Here is a 13,954-nt window from a genome sequence, read left to right as displayed (position 1 = left end):
GACTGGATAAAGAAAATGTGGCACATATACACCATGGAATACTATGCAATCATAAAAAGGAATGAGATCATGGCCTTTGGAAGGGACATGGGTCGAGCTGGAAGCCATCATTCTCAGCAAAATAACACAGGAACAGAAAACCAAACACTGCATGTTCTCACTCATAAGTGGGAGCTGAACAATGAGAACACATGGACACAGGGAGGGGAACATCACCAGGGCCTGTCGGGGGTGAGTGAGGGGAGGGACAGCATCAGAACAAATAGCTAATGCATGCAGGGCTCACTACCTAGGTGACGGGTTGACAGGTGTAGCAAACCACCATGGCACATGTTTACCTGTGTAACAAACCTGCAAGTTCTGCACATGTATCCTAGAACTTAAAATAAAATAAACCCAGGGAGATAAAGACAAGCAGGAGAGAGGGAGACAGAAACAAGGAAGGACAGCGCCGGAAGAGGAAATCAGGCAAGGAGAGGGAGAGAAGGGAGAGGAGGAGTGCACAGGAGAGCCAGAGACAGGAAGGCCTGGTGGGGCCACTGTGGTTCTCCATCTCCTCTTTGCCTGGCCAATGCCCAAAAGACCTTCCTCCCCTGAGACCAGAGACCACACCTGCCCTTCTGTGTGTCAGCCAGGAGCCTCTGGCATCTAGCAAGTGGCAGTTTCCTCATCACCCCATCTGATCCAAATTCCACCCACATTCAGCCAGGGTGACAATGGTGGCTCCTCCCCAGGATGGAGAAGGTCTGTCCTGCAGCTGTCTGCCCTTCCCAGTGGAGCTGGCTTTGAACCCACAGCTCTTGTCTCCCTTTCCATTCCCGAGAATGCTGGCTGCCCCTAGGGATGCTTTTGTAGCAAGCCACTTTCTCCAGCTGGGGACTACCATCAGGAGAGCTTCTTTCTGGTTCTCAGGTCTGGAATGAAATGACAAGCGTGACTTTCGTCAAGTTTGATTGCTCTGTATCTGGCTGTCCTTGTGTATAAAGACGGGGAAAGGAGAGGCACTTCTGTTACTACTGACCAGTTACTAGGCGTGGCATTGTGCAGGTCACGCACACACCTAAAGCAACCAGATGTATATCCACAGGCATGTGTGTTTTAGAGAACATAGGAATAGGCTCACAGTCTATTCCCCACCTGCATGACTACATTTTCTATCATAAAGGATGTGTCAAGGAAAAGTGCGTTAGAGTTCTCACTCCAGAGGTCCGCCAGCCAGAAAATGGTTTCCAGTCTCCCAGTGTCTTCCTGTTCATCGTCATAACCATGCCTGACCCGTGAACTCTCATGCACACTCATTTTCTCTGTTAGTACTTAGTAAGCACCTCCTATGGCCTGTGGAAGCAGCAGTAAATAAAACAGGCAAACACATTGGAGACAAAGAAAGCCTGGGAGGTTGAAGTAGGCGGATTGCTTGAGCCCAGGAGTTCAAGTCCAGTCTGGGTAACACGGTGAAACCCCAACTCTATACAAAAAAATACAAAGAGTAGCTGGGCATGGTGGTGTGCGCCTGTAGTCCCAGGTACCTGGGAGGCTGAGGAGAAAGGATCACTTGACCTGGAGAGGCAGAGGTTGCAGTGAGCTGAGACCGTGTCACTGGACTCCAGGCTGGGTGACAGAGCAAGAACCTGCATTTAAAAAAAAAAAAAAAAAAGGAAGCAGGAAGAAAAAGAAGGGAAATATGGAGTGTTGGGGATGGGGATGGACATGGGTTGCAGGCAGCCAGGAAAGTCCTCTTTGAGATTTTTAAGTAAAAATCTGAAGGAGGCAAGGGAGTGAGCCAAGCATTTACATGCAGGAAGGGCTCTCCAGGAGGAGAAGGCAATGGGAGCAAAGACTGGGAGGCAGAGGCAGTACTGATGGCTTTGGAGAACAGCAGAGGACCAGCATGGCTAAAGCAGGGAGTCAGGGCAGCGCGGCAGGAAGTGAAGGCAGGGAGACGGGGAGGTGCAGATTGTTGGGGTATCAGAGGCTGTGTGACTCCCAATTGCTGTGTGACAAATTCCTACAAACCCAATAGCTGCAAATACGGCACACTGTCCCCCAGTTTCTGCACGTCAGGAGCTGGCACAACCTAACTGGTCCTCAGCCAGTGTCAGGCAGCACTGGGTTCTCACCTGGGCCTCAGCTGTGTGGATGGCACAGCTTCCACGCTTGCATGGCAGCATTCAGTTCCACACAGGCTGCTGGACACAAGACCTCAGCTTCCTGGCGAGTGTTGATTGGAGGGGGCTCTTAGCTTCTCACAGCTGACCACCTGCATGAGGCAGCTTGCAACATGGCAGCCTACTTCTTCAAGGGTGGCGAGAGAGAGAGATCCCGGCAAGACAAGTTATGATCTTACATAATACGGTCAATACATGAATCACATATATACTGCCACCTTCACAAGCAAGCCACAGGTTCTACTTACACCCAGGGAAAGGGATTATTGAAGGGTGTGAATGCCAGAGGTGGGGGTGATAGAGGTCACCTTAGTATCTGCCACCACAGCGTGTCCTCTGTCCCTCAGGACTCATGTCCCTTGTGCATGCAAAATACATTCACCTCTCTCAAGATCCCCTCATGCTCACAGTCCAGAATCTCATCTAAATCGAATTTAGGTGTAGAACAGATTTCCTTAGATGTTCCTCTGGTCTGGAAAACCATTTGCAACACACAATGGTGGGTAAAGCTTGAGACATTGCTGTTGAGTAAGAGGTAGTAGGGGAGTGATGAAGGAATCACTGGTCCATGGTGACTCTGAAATCCAGCTGGAAAAATGCTGGTGTTTTCTAATTCAGTTTTAAGACGTGGGAATATTCCATGTCTCTTGGCTCTGCCTTCTGGACTTCTGTTCTCTGGGTCATTCTTCTTTTCTCATGAAAGATCCATGTGTTTGCAGCCAAGTAATTTTAGCAGCCTTCTCGCCAGTAAAGTTTTAGGGCTCTGACAGTCTTTCATTTTGCACTCTGCCCCTTACAGACCGATCTGCCAGCACTCTGGCTGAAACAGCTTTCTCAAACCTTTTGCCTGTCTTCTGTGAGTTTAAATGGGGATCACAGTTAATTTGGCAAGAGCCATACCCATTAATCTTTTCAAGATAAGCTCTTCTCTACCATTCTACCTTCAGTTTCTGCCAAGATGGCCCCCGGGTAACTCACTGAAGCTTCCCAGAGGTCCTAAGCTTTGGTTGAGAGGTTCTGCACTGCACACCCTTATAATCTTTTGCAACAGGCCTCTGCGTGATTCATTGCTACTCCCATCTTTTGATCTTTATGAAGAATCAACAAAACACTGTACAGTCACACCCTATGCCACATGATCAGAAGCCATTTGTTAATTTCAGCATCTTTTGCCATGTGGGGAGAGTGACAATTTTCAAAATCATCAAGTCCTGATTCAGTTTTAACAGTTTAAAAACCAGTCTCTTTCTCAATTTATGTCTCTTCTCTCACACTGTGTTATAAGCAACAAGAAGAAACCAGGCAGCACCCTCAATGTTTTGCCTGGAAATCTCAACTGTATACTCAATTTGTCACTTACATGATGTGTTTTCCGCGTAACTGCAGGCAACCATTTTTCTTTCTTTTTCTTTTTTTTTGAGACGGAGTTTCGCTCTTGTTACCCAGGCTGGAGTGCAATGGCACGATCTCGGCTCACCGCAACCTCCGCCTCCTGGGTTCAGGCAATTCTCCTGCCTCAGCCTCCTGAGTAGCTGGGATTACAGGCACGCGCCACCATGCCCAGCTAATGTTTTGTATTTTTAGTAGAGACGGGGTTTCACCATGTTGACCAGGATGGACTCGATCTCTTGACTTCGTGATCCACCCGCCTCGGCCTCCCAAAGTGCTGGGATTACAGGCTTGAGCCACCGTGCCCGGCCCAGGCAACCATTTTTCTAAGCTTTCTGCTGCCACCTAACAATGATCCCTTTCCTGTAGCCTCTAGTGCTAAAATCCTCACTGTCTTTGAGCCCTCACTGGTGAGTCCTCCAAGCCCAGGTTTCTAGCAACAGTCTGCTCACCATGCAGTCTGTCTGTCACCACTTGGGCCATTTTAAGGGACCAGCACTTTCTGAGATGAGGCTTGGAGCCGAGGAGCCACATGATGTGACACGGTCAAGGATGCCTCTGGCTTCCCTTTTGAGAATAGATTGAAGGGGCAAAAATGGAAGCAGAAGAGCAGTTAGGAGGCTCCTGTCAAACCCACATGGAAGGCAGAGTCTGAGGTGTGTTACTGGACTAACACTGACACTGTTCCCTTGTACTTCCGAGGGGTCCCTGGAACTTCCCGGGGATGAGCCTTGTCGCCAGCAGGCCTGAGCCCCTCCCCTTCAACTTTACTCATGACCTGGCCTGCCCTCCTTCAGGTCTCTGGAGCACCCCCGCACCCTTCAACCCACTCTCGCAGATAGCTCTTCCTTCGCCTGCTGTTCTGTCTGTCCACAAAACATCACCAAAGAGTCTTCTGTGAGCGCAGCATGGTGAGAACACGGGGAGTACAAGGAGAAATGGAAACAGTTGCTGTGCTGGAGGAGCTTATGCCCAGTGGTGGTGATACTGCCGGAGGTGAGACCACTCTGCCAGCACATGAACAAAGATGGCAGGGGCACAGTGGCATTCAGGAGTGCAGATCTGGGGGCATCCCAGAGGCTCCTAAGCCTCAGTATATAAACTGACAGGTCACAGCCTGCTCCAGGAAACACCTTCTTAAGGGTTGGAGTTGTCTCTGCACACCCCGTTCCCACACCACTAAACCGCCCTTGGCCCTGCCCCCGGGAGGCCCTGCTTGGCCTCGCTAATTCCTCTCTTCTTCTTGAGGCCAGAGTGAGGTCCCTCTTGGAGGCCTTTGTGTCTAGAGAGAGCCATACAATAGAAACATAAAGTGAGCAACATGCATAATTTAAAAATTTCTAGTAGTCAAATTAAACATTTTTAAGTGAAATTAACTTTAATAACACATTTACTTAACCCAGTATATCCAAAAGATTGTCATTTCAACAGGCAATCCTACTTTATAAATGACTGATGAGGTACCTGAAAAAAATCCCTTTTCATACTAAGTCTTAGAAAATCTTCGTGTATCTTATGCTCACAGGACATCTGAGTTTGGATGTTACCTTTTTATTGGAAATATGGGATCTGTATTTAGATTTCATTGAATTTACATTGAAAAGGTGGGTTTACATACCCAAGTTGTCTCACACATACCTAAATGTTTTCTGGTAACTGGGTGGAGTATCTGTTCTTATATTTATCTTTGCATTAATTAAAAAATGAATTAACAGTTCAGGTCCTCAGCCGCACACAGGAGCCACATTGCAAGTGCTCAATGCTCCCACGTGACTGGGGGCCACAGACAACTGACCGCCCTCTTCTGTCTGGGTCCCAGCTCCACCACTCAACTTTGGCTTTCTCCATGGTCCGGTGGCTTGAATTCACCCAGACCCTGCTGTCCTCGGCTTTTTCATGCAGACATTCAACCAACTTCCTCCCTTCCTCCCTGCACCCCCAGCCCATCGCCAGCAGCCTCTGAACCAGTTTCCCTCCTGTCCTCATCTCAGCCACCCAAGACTCACGCACCCATCTGGCTCCCCTGGCCCACTTTTCACCTGGTCCTCATATCTATGCATAAACATTAGCATACCAGACAGTCAATCTGCATACTGATTATGTCTGATCAGGGGGCTTTCCCCCCACATTGAACTGGGCCTGAGGAAATCACGTCTGGTCTTCTTGTCACCTCACCCGTGGTTGCTTATCTTATGAGATGAGGGGTGTCTCAGGTGAAGCAGGACGGGGAGGATGCCAGCACAGGGGTGGTAGGGAAAATTTGGGGAGTGCCTGTTGGGGTATGTGTTTGTGGGAGGAGGACTTTTCACATATGGCTTATGTGTCGGGAGGATTTCATTGTTAAATAAGCACCTAAGGGATGATTTCACATTTCACACTTCTAAGTTTTTATAATTTAAATTCTTTCAACCGGGCTTTTTTTTCCCCCCAAGCTCTAGATCTCTGGCTAGAATTGATTTGATTTGCATAATCCTGCCTGTGAGATTTAGCCCCACCCATGAGAGCCCCCTCAGAGCCACACTCAGCCGGGACACCTCTGCTGGCTTCCTCTTCCCCAAGCCTTCCCACTGGTGGCAGGCCCCTGGCTCTGGCCTCGCCTATCTGGGAATGAGCCAGCTGCACGGCTGCTGACAGTAGCTGAGATAATCCTCCCTGAGCTGTTCCAAGGATTAGTTCTGCGGCCCTGTGCCCAGCTCCCACACAAGTGGAATTTCAGGGCCAGGAAAGGAAGGGCGCAGCTCCTGTAATGTGGAGCAGCCACAGCAGTGGGCACTCGGCTCCAGGCTCCCTTTTCCAACCTACAGAGGGCAGGCCCCTCAGCTCCACTCTCTTCCAAGGCTGCAGAGGGGGCAGGAATTGGGGGTGGCAGGAAAGCCGTAAGGTCTTCCAGATGGGTCGTTCTGGGCTCAGAGATGAGTGCTGAAGCTCCCATGCCCTCCCTGTGAAAATGGAGTCCTCTCTCACCTGGGAGAGCCAAGTGCTGCCCTGAGAAGGATGCATTTATGGCTTCATGACGTCCTTCTTGACCCGCGATGTTGCTGCCTTTAGGTAAGCCTGAGCAAATCTGTGGGAGGCCCATTTTGGCATGAGAAACAGATGGCTTCTTCTAAGCCTGCTGGCCATGATCCCAGGTTCCAACACATTCTGGCTCAAGTTCAGCCTCTTTGTGGCACATAGGAGACCCTCCATTAGAGGTAGTATAATATAGAGGATACATGTGCTTATGAAGAGGCTGCTTGTCTGACCTTGGACAAGTTCTTTTCATTTATTTATTTATTTTTAATAAAGTCTCATTATGTTGCCCAGGCTGGTCTTGAACTCCTGGGTTCAACTGATCTTCCTGCACTGGCCTCCCAAATTGTTGGTATTATACTCTGCGTTCTCTTCAGATCATATACATCTGTTGCCTTTTACGAAAATGTTGGGTTTATAGTGTGAGCCACCATGTGTGATCTATTTTTTTTTTTAATTGAGGTGAAATTCACATCAGTTTGACCATTTTAAAATGAGCAATCAAGGGCATTTAGTACATTTGCAATTGTGCAAACACTATCTCTACGTAGTTCCAAAACACTTTCATCATTAATCTATGGACTCAGGCATCATTTTAAGCACTTCAAATATGTTAACTCATTGGATCTTCACAACAAAGACAGATTCAGTTACTGTAAATTTATAGAGTGAAAACCGAGGCACAGGTTACATGCTTAGGATCACAAAGCTAGAAGCAGAATAAGGACTCCAGCCAAGGCAGTCTGGTCCCAAAGGCTTTCCCTTCCTAGTACCCACTGTGCTCTGCTGCCTCTCAGAGAACAACCCAAATAGCACTACAAGAGGGCTAAGCTGTCTGGTCTGTCTGGTGAAGATTCAAATGCTGTTTATTTCAGAGAAGGGGACATTTCTGGGCCGCAGAGTCTTCCTAGAGAAGGAAGACCATGTAAGGCCTAACTCAGGGCAGGTCAGGATGGTGTGAATGACTGACTCACTCTGAACACAGTCATCCATGGGTGTTTATTAAAACTGGCTCTGGAACTCCCACAGGGAAGGTTCTTATCCTTGCCTACACAGCACAGAGCTCTCTGGAGAGTTCTAGACCCGGCCTCTTTCAAATACGTTAGAAACCTCAGCAAGAGGAACTATTTTCTGTCTGGCTGCATCCGTCTATCTATTTAGAGAATGGGATATTTCCATCCTCTTTTCTGCAGGTATGCTTGGAAGCCCTTCCCAAAAGCAAGACCTCTTGGTGAAATTTACTGTTGGAGAGGAAAGTGGTTTTCAGGAGAGGGGAGTCTATTCCAGGAACTGTGGCACAAAAGCTAGAGGCTGGGTAGGGAACAACTTAAACTACGTCCTCAGTCTTGTTTCTAGTTTTCTTCCTGTAGATCAGGGCTCAGGATATCCAGTCGCATGCTCTTCACCCGTCCACCAGGAATTCCTAAAATACATGCTCATGGATCCTGGGAAATCCAGGAGGCTGGGGATGCTCGCAAGCCTCAGCAAGACTTCCAGGGGCCAACCCTGCAGCCTTCATTCCTCAGGCCCCCTCAGCCCAACTGGCCAGCCAAGGCAGGCGGGGCTTCCGTGTCCACACATGAGAATGACTTGCAGCTGTTCTTTGTCTAGGCTGAGGTCAGGGATTCCCACTGCAGCTCCAGGGGCTGAGGGTAAAAGTCTTTGCAATCCAGCTCCTAGGAAATCTTTAAAATTAGGTCCGGGGTGAGCCTGTCTGTAGTAGATTAGGTAGAGAACTTTTATGAAGTTGAGGGTGAACCATCTGGAGGGTGAACTGGCTGGTGGGGTTCTAGAACTGAGGGTGGTGCCTAGCAGTGCATTTGTGAGCAGGCACAGCCAGGCTTGGTATGTGATGCGCTGTGTGTGTATATTCACAGGCATCATGGAGCATATATACTTTCCTTTTGTGTTGAGCTAAACCTTAGAGATTATCAAGCACTTTTTTTCCTTAGACAGGGTCTCTCTCTGTCACTTAGGCTTGAGTGCAGTGGCACAATCATAGCTCACTGCAGCCTCGACCTCCTGAGCTCAAGTGATCCTCCCGCCTCAGCCTCGCATGTAACTGGGACTACAGGTGTGTGACACCATGCCTGGCTATTTTATTTTATTATTATTATTATTTGAGATGGAGTCTTGCTCTTGTTGCTCAGGCTGGAGTGCAGTGGCGCTCACTGCAACCTCTGACTGCCAGGTTCAACCCATTCTCCTGCTTCGGCCTCCCAAGTAGCTGGGATTACCGGTACATGCCATCACGCCTGGCTAATTTTGTATTTTTAGTAGAGTTGGGGTTTCTCCGTGTTGGTCAGGCTGGTCTCAAACTCCAGACTTCAGGTGATTCTCCCACCTCTGCCTCCTAGAACGTTGGGATTACAGGCGCGAGCCACAGCACCCAGGCTTATTTTTGTAGAGATGGAATCTCATAATATTGCCCAGGCTAATCTCAAACTCCTGAGCTCAAGCAATCCTTTCGTCTCAGCCTACCAAAGTGCTGGGATTACAGGCACGAGCCACCACACCTAGCCAGATTATAAAATACTTTGATATCCTTTTTCTGCAGCCTTCAAAAGGAGGCAAGGCAAGCACAATTAAACCCCATTACAAATGGGGTGACTGACGCCCCATTCATGGCTTGCCCAGGGTCACACAAAGAATGAGTGACAGAGCCCTGAGCCTGTGTGCTTCCCTCTGTGCCAGGCTGCTTCGCCCAGGCAGGGCTGCACCTTGTGCATGGGACATTTCTCCTTTCTTGTGTCCTGAGTACCTTAAGCTACTCAGATATTGCTCAGGGGGAGAGGGGGTGGTGAGGGGGAAATGTTTTCAGGTTGTATTAATCAAAACAAAATACCACAATTAATCAAAACAAAATACCACACAGTGAATGACTTTAAAATCATACATTTATTCTTCACAGTTCTAGGGGCTTGGGAATCCAAGTTCAAGCTGGTAACTGGACTGGTTCCTGGTGAGGGCTGTCTTCCTGGTTTGCAGACAGCCACCTTCCCTTTGCATCCTTACTTGGCAATTTGGTAAGAAAAGACGGGGTTGGGGGGGTGGGGGGGAGAGAGAGAGAGAGAGAGAGAGAGAGTGTTCTCTCTCTTTTTTTTTCTTTCTTTTTTTTTTTTTTTACCAGACCCATAATAAGGGCCCCACCCCACAACCTCATCTAACTGCAATTACCTACCAAAAGCCCATTTCCACATACCATCACATTAGGGGTTAGGGCTTCAACATAAGAATTTGGGGAGGACTTATACATTCTGTCTGCAACATGGGTGGAAACCCATCTCTTTCTTACTGCTGGTGGGGAACCACAGGCTGCAGCCAGTGACAAGTTGCATGTTCTTGTTACAACTCGATCCAACTCCCCCAGATGAGGGGGCAGTGAAGGAGGACAACACTGGGAGAGTGAGTGAGCATTAGGAAGTGAGTAGGGTGGCCAGAGGTAGCAAATAAAATAGAAAATGCTTAATTTTGAATTTCAGATAAACAGCGAATAATATTTTTTAGCATAAGTATGTCCCAAACTAAGCTTGGGACATATTTGTGCTAAGAAATTATTCGTTCTTTATCTGAAATTCAGAGTAACTGGGCATCCTGTATTTTAATCTGGCAACCCTAAAAGGCAAGGGCCAAAAATGCTGGGGCAAGCCAGCAGATTCCAGGAGGGACTACTGCTGGACTTCTGGACTGTTGCTCTTTTTATATATTTAACTTTTTACGAAAGCCTATTTTCTTTCTTTGTACCAGCTTTTCACTAGCTTTTAAAAAATTGTGGCAAAACATACGTAACCTAAAACTCACCATCTAAGCCATTTTTAAGCATACAGTTCAGTGGTATTAAGCAGGTTGACACTGTTGTGCCGCCTTCACCACCATTCACTCCCACCGCTCTTTCGCCATGCCAGCCTGAAACTCTGCCCATTGAAGACACGCTGCCCAACTCCGCCTAGCTTCCCCATCCCTGGCGGCCACGGCTTCTGTCTTCGTGAATTTGACCATTCTAGGCACCTCACATAACTGGACCCATGGGATATCTGTACTTTTGCCTCTGGCTTCTCTATTTAATTCTTAAAGGGGGATGGGAACTAAGTGGACCACAAGGGAGCTGCCCACAGAGGCGAGGACAAGCTCAGGTGTGCTGGGGGACGCAGGAAACAGGTCCGGGCGCTGGGCCCGAGAGCAGGGGTGGGCCCTGGGCCTGGGCTGGGGGTCCTGCCCCGGGGTGCACCCAGGGCGAGGGCTGCCCGGAGGAGCCGAGGCTGGCGGACAGCCCGGCGTGAGCCTGAGGGGAAGGCAGCAAGGGGACAGACAGAGGACAGAGCCCCGGGAAGAGGGTCTGCAGAGCAGAAGGCACAGGTGGGGGCTGCCTGGCGTGGGGAAGACAAGAGATCGGAGCCGTGTGTACGTCGGGAGCTCGGAGTGTGCGTGAGTCCCACGCCCAGGCTCGCGACTCTGCCGGCCAGGCCAGCGCTCTGGGTCGACCGGGTACTGGAGCCGCGCACAGGGACAGCCAGTGGAGGGGGGATGGCGCCGCGGAGGGTGACGGCGGCGCTAGGACCCGGGGGCGCGGGCGGGCGGCGGGCGGACGGACGCCGGAGGCTCTAGGACCCGGCGGCTCGGACGGAGCGGAAGCGGCGGCGGGAGCTTCCGGGATTGCGGTGCGCAGGTGAGGAGGCGTCCGGGGCGGCGGGAAGTGTGGTACCGGGGGCGCTGCGGGGCGAATTGGGGGACCCGGAGGGGCCGGAGGGAGGTGGGTGGGAAGCCCGGGACCCGCCGAGTTTGTGTCCGGCGGCCGCTTCCCGGCGGCCGCCTACACTCCGCATGCTGCAGCTGGGCCCCGACCGCCTGGGAGGCGTCTTGGGCCCGTCCGGGAGCCTCCTTCCTGGAGCCGGGCCTTAGCGGAGAGGCCAAGGCGCGCGGGGTGCAGGGACCCGGGCTCTGCGGGGTCCCGGTTCCGCCTCCCCACTCCTGCGCTTTCTCTCGCAGGCCGGGTTCTGGGAAGCCTTGCGGGGCTTTTTCGCAGCTGCTGCCGGCCCGGAGCGCCCGGACCCTAATAGCGGACCCCACTTTTCTGACACTGCTTTGGGTTCCCGGATCCTACAGGGAGGCCTGTAACTCGGGGAGAGACCCAGGAGTTGGGTGTGATAGAACGGTCTGCAGGGAGGGCTCCGAGAGAGCCGTGCGGTCAGTGCATTTTCCTGGGAGCGCGCAGTTTACGCCACATTCTCTAAAGCGGTGTGCTGTGCACTAGAAATACTGTGCGATACACATGTGCAACTTATGTCACTTAAAAAGAATCAGAAAAAACTTGATGATGCAAACATAGATGCAAGAAAAACACGATTATTAAATAATATTTATGCATTTGTGGAATCGATTGAAGAGTAACGAAATGGATAGACAGGAAATGTCACGGACTTAGAATGAATTGCAATTACCCACTGTGGAACTGAGGAGCTAGGGTGTCTCATTATAAAACTCCCTTAGACAAGACGACTTTTGATAAATTTTTCAACTTTTCCCCCCAACAAAATCCCCTGTCTTCTCAAGTACTTATTGTCTGTCCACTAAATAAGAGGTGATACGTCACCTTTTCTGATGAGCACCACAGACTTTTCAAAAGATGATTGCCAATTAACCCCTTTGTGCCTGGGCTTTCTCATTTGTAAAAATAGTACTTCCTACCTCTAAAGTGTGTGGTGAATACAAACAATTGGGGTGATGTATACTAAAGTAACGAAAGTGCTTACCAGACAGGAGGGGCTGGTTAGTGTTAGATTCCCTTGTTCTCCCCTCAGTATAAAAAACATCTAATTTAGCTTTACATAAAGGCAAAGTATCAAGATAAGGTGACTTGATACTTTGAAAACAGCAAAACATGTCAATAAATAACAGAAAGCTTGGAATTCAGACAACAGATCCAATTTGGGCTTGATCTCAAGCTAGTGTTTTGATGTTGAAAAAAGATGTGATTTGGTCTTTCTAACCCCATTTCCTAATCTAAAATTGGGAATTATGATAAATTCACTGATATTAAGAGTTAAATGAGATTCTTGAGGAGTCACGGCGGTTCTGACATACGTAGGTATTATTAGCAGCCATGTTGTAGCATAAGAAAATGCCATCTGCTGAAAGAGGGACAATAAGGTTATCTTCATGATCATGTAAAAGCAACCAGATATAGGAAGAAGGGGCCATAAAATGATCATGTTAGATGATTAATTTTGATGCTTAGGTCGGAGTTCATTCTAGGATATCTCCTGCCTGAAAAGACCAGAGAGTCATTTCTTTGGACTCACAGGACACTGAGTGAGAGGAAAGAAAAAGAGAAGAAATGTTTAAGTCACATACGTGATTTCTAAGAGTAAAAAACAGATGAAATTAGTAATACATTTGTTAATCCAGTATGTCCCAAATATGGTTATTTTAGCATGTAATCAACATAAAATATTTTAATAAGATATTTCACATTCTTTTTTCCTAGTGTTTGAAATTTGGTGCATATTTTACACTTATGGCACATCTCAATTCAGACGGTCCACATTTCAAGTGCCCAGTGGCTGCATGTGGCTGGTGGCTACCACACTGGACAGCATGGGTCTAAGGATTTCATTCCTGCCACAGGTCTGAACTCCTAACCTTAATTTTGAGTGTTTTTTAACAAACTGGCCTCTGTTTATCATTCTTCTAGTATTTCCCCAAGGGTGATTGTACTCTCAGCACTCAAGACCACTTGCTGTTCCCCTACACACTTCTGTTCAAGCTGTTTCTTTCACCTGGAATGCTGACTTTGCAACTTCTTCCCCGGACCTGGTAGAAAGGCACACGTTCATTTTTGTTGTTGTTGTTTTGTTTGTTTTTTTTGAGATGGAGTTTCCCTCTTGTTGCCCAGGCTGGAGTGAAATGGCCCGATCTTGGCCCACTGCAACCTCTGCCTCCTGGGTTGAAGTGATTCTCCTGCCACAGCCTCCCGAGTAGTTGGGATTACAGGCATGTGCCATCACGCCTGGCTAATTTTGTATTTTTAGTAGAGATGGGGTTTCTCCATATTGGTCAGGCTGGTCTCAAACTCCCAAACTCAGGTGATCTGCCCTACTCAGCCTCCCAAAGTGCTGGGATTACAGGCGTGAGCCACCGCGCCCAGCTGAGAGGCACACATTCTGCTAAGAGCTTTATCCTGACTCCTCTAACCCCAAAAGGGATTTGTCACTCCTTAGCCTTGTACTCATGGCTGGATTAGAATTTAATTTGAGTTTAATTGTTTTTGAGACTATCTTCCTGGCTAGTGTAGTGTCTTATGCATCTTTGTTGTGATCATGGCCTGTACCTAATAAATAATCAGTAGATGTTTGCAGACAGAAAGTAAACCACTTATCAGGTGTATTCAG

The 13,954-nt window shown here is 48.8% G+C and overlaps 1 protein-coding gene across 1 annotated transcript in view; it reads left to right on the top strand.

Annotated features, from left to right (window-relative positions):
* Window positions 1–10,688: 10,688 nt before the first annotated feature.
* Window positions 10,689–13,954, top strand: part of LOC108315771 (WASH complex subunit 1) — an 18,189-nt gene continuing 14,923 nt past the window's right edge. Inside the window, exon 1 of the mRNA XM_037744552.1 lies at window positions 10,689–11,232. The gene's annotated coding sequence lies outside the window, so the exon portion shown is untranslated. The remainder of the gene's footprint in view (window positions 11,233–13,954) is intronic.

This window comes from Cebus imitator, unplaced genomic scaffold (assembly GCF_001604975.1).
Source record: "Cebus imitator isolate Cc_AM_T3 unplaced genomic scaffold, Cebus_imitator-1.0 Scaffold179, whole genome shotgun sequence".
Lineage (NCBI taxonomy): Eukaryota > Metazoa > Chordata > Mammalia > Primates > Cebidae > Cebus > Cebus imitator.
Note: the sequence above shows the minus strand (reverse complement) of the source record. Positions and strands in the feature narration are given on the sequence as shown.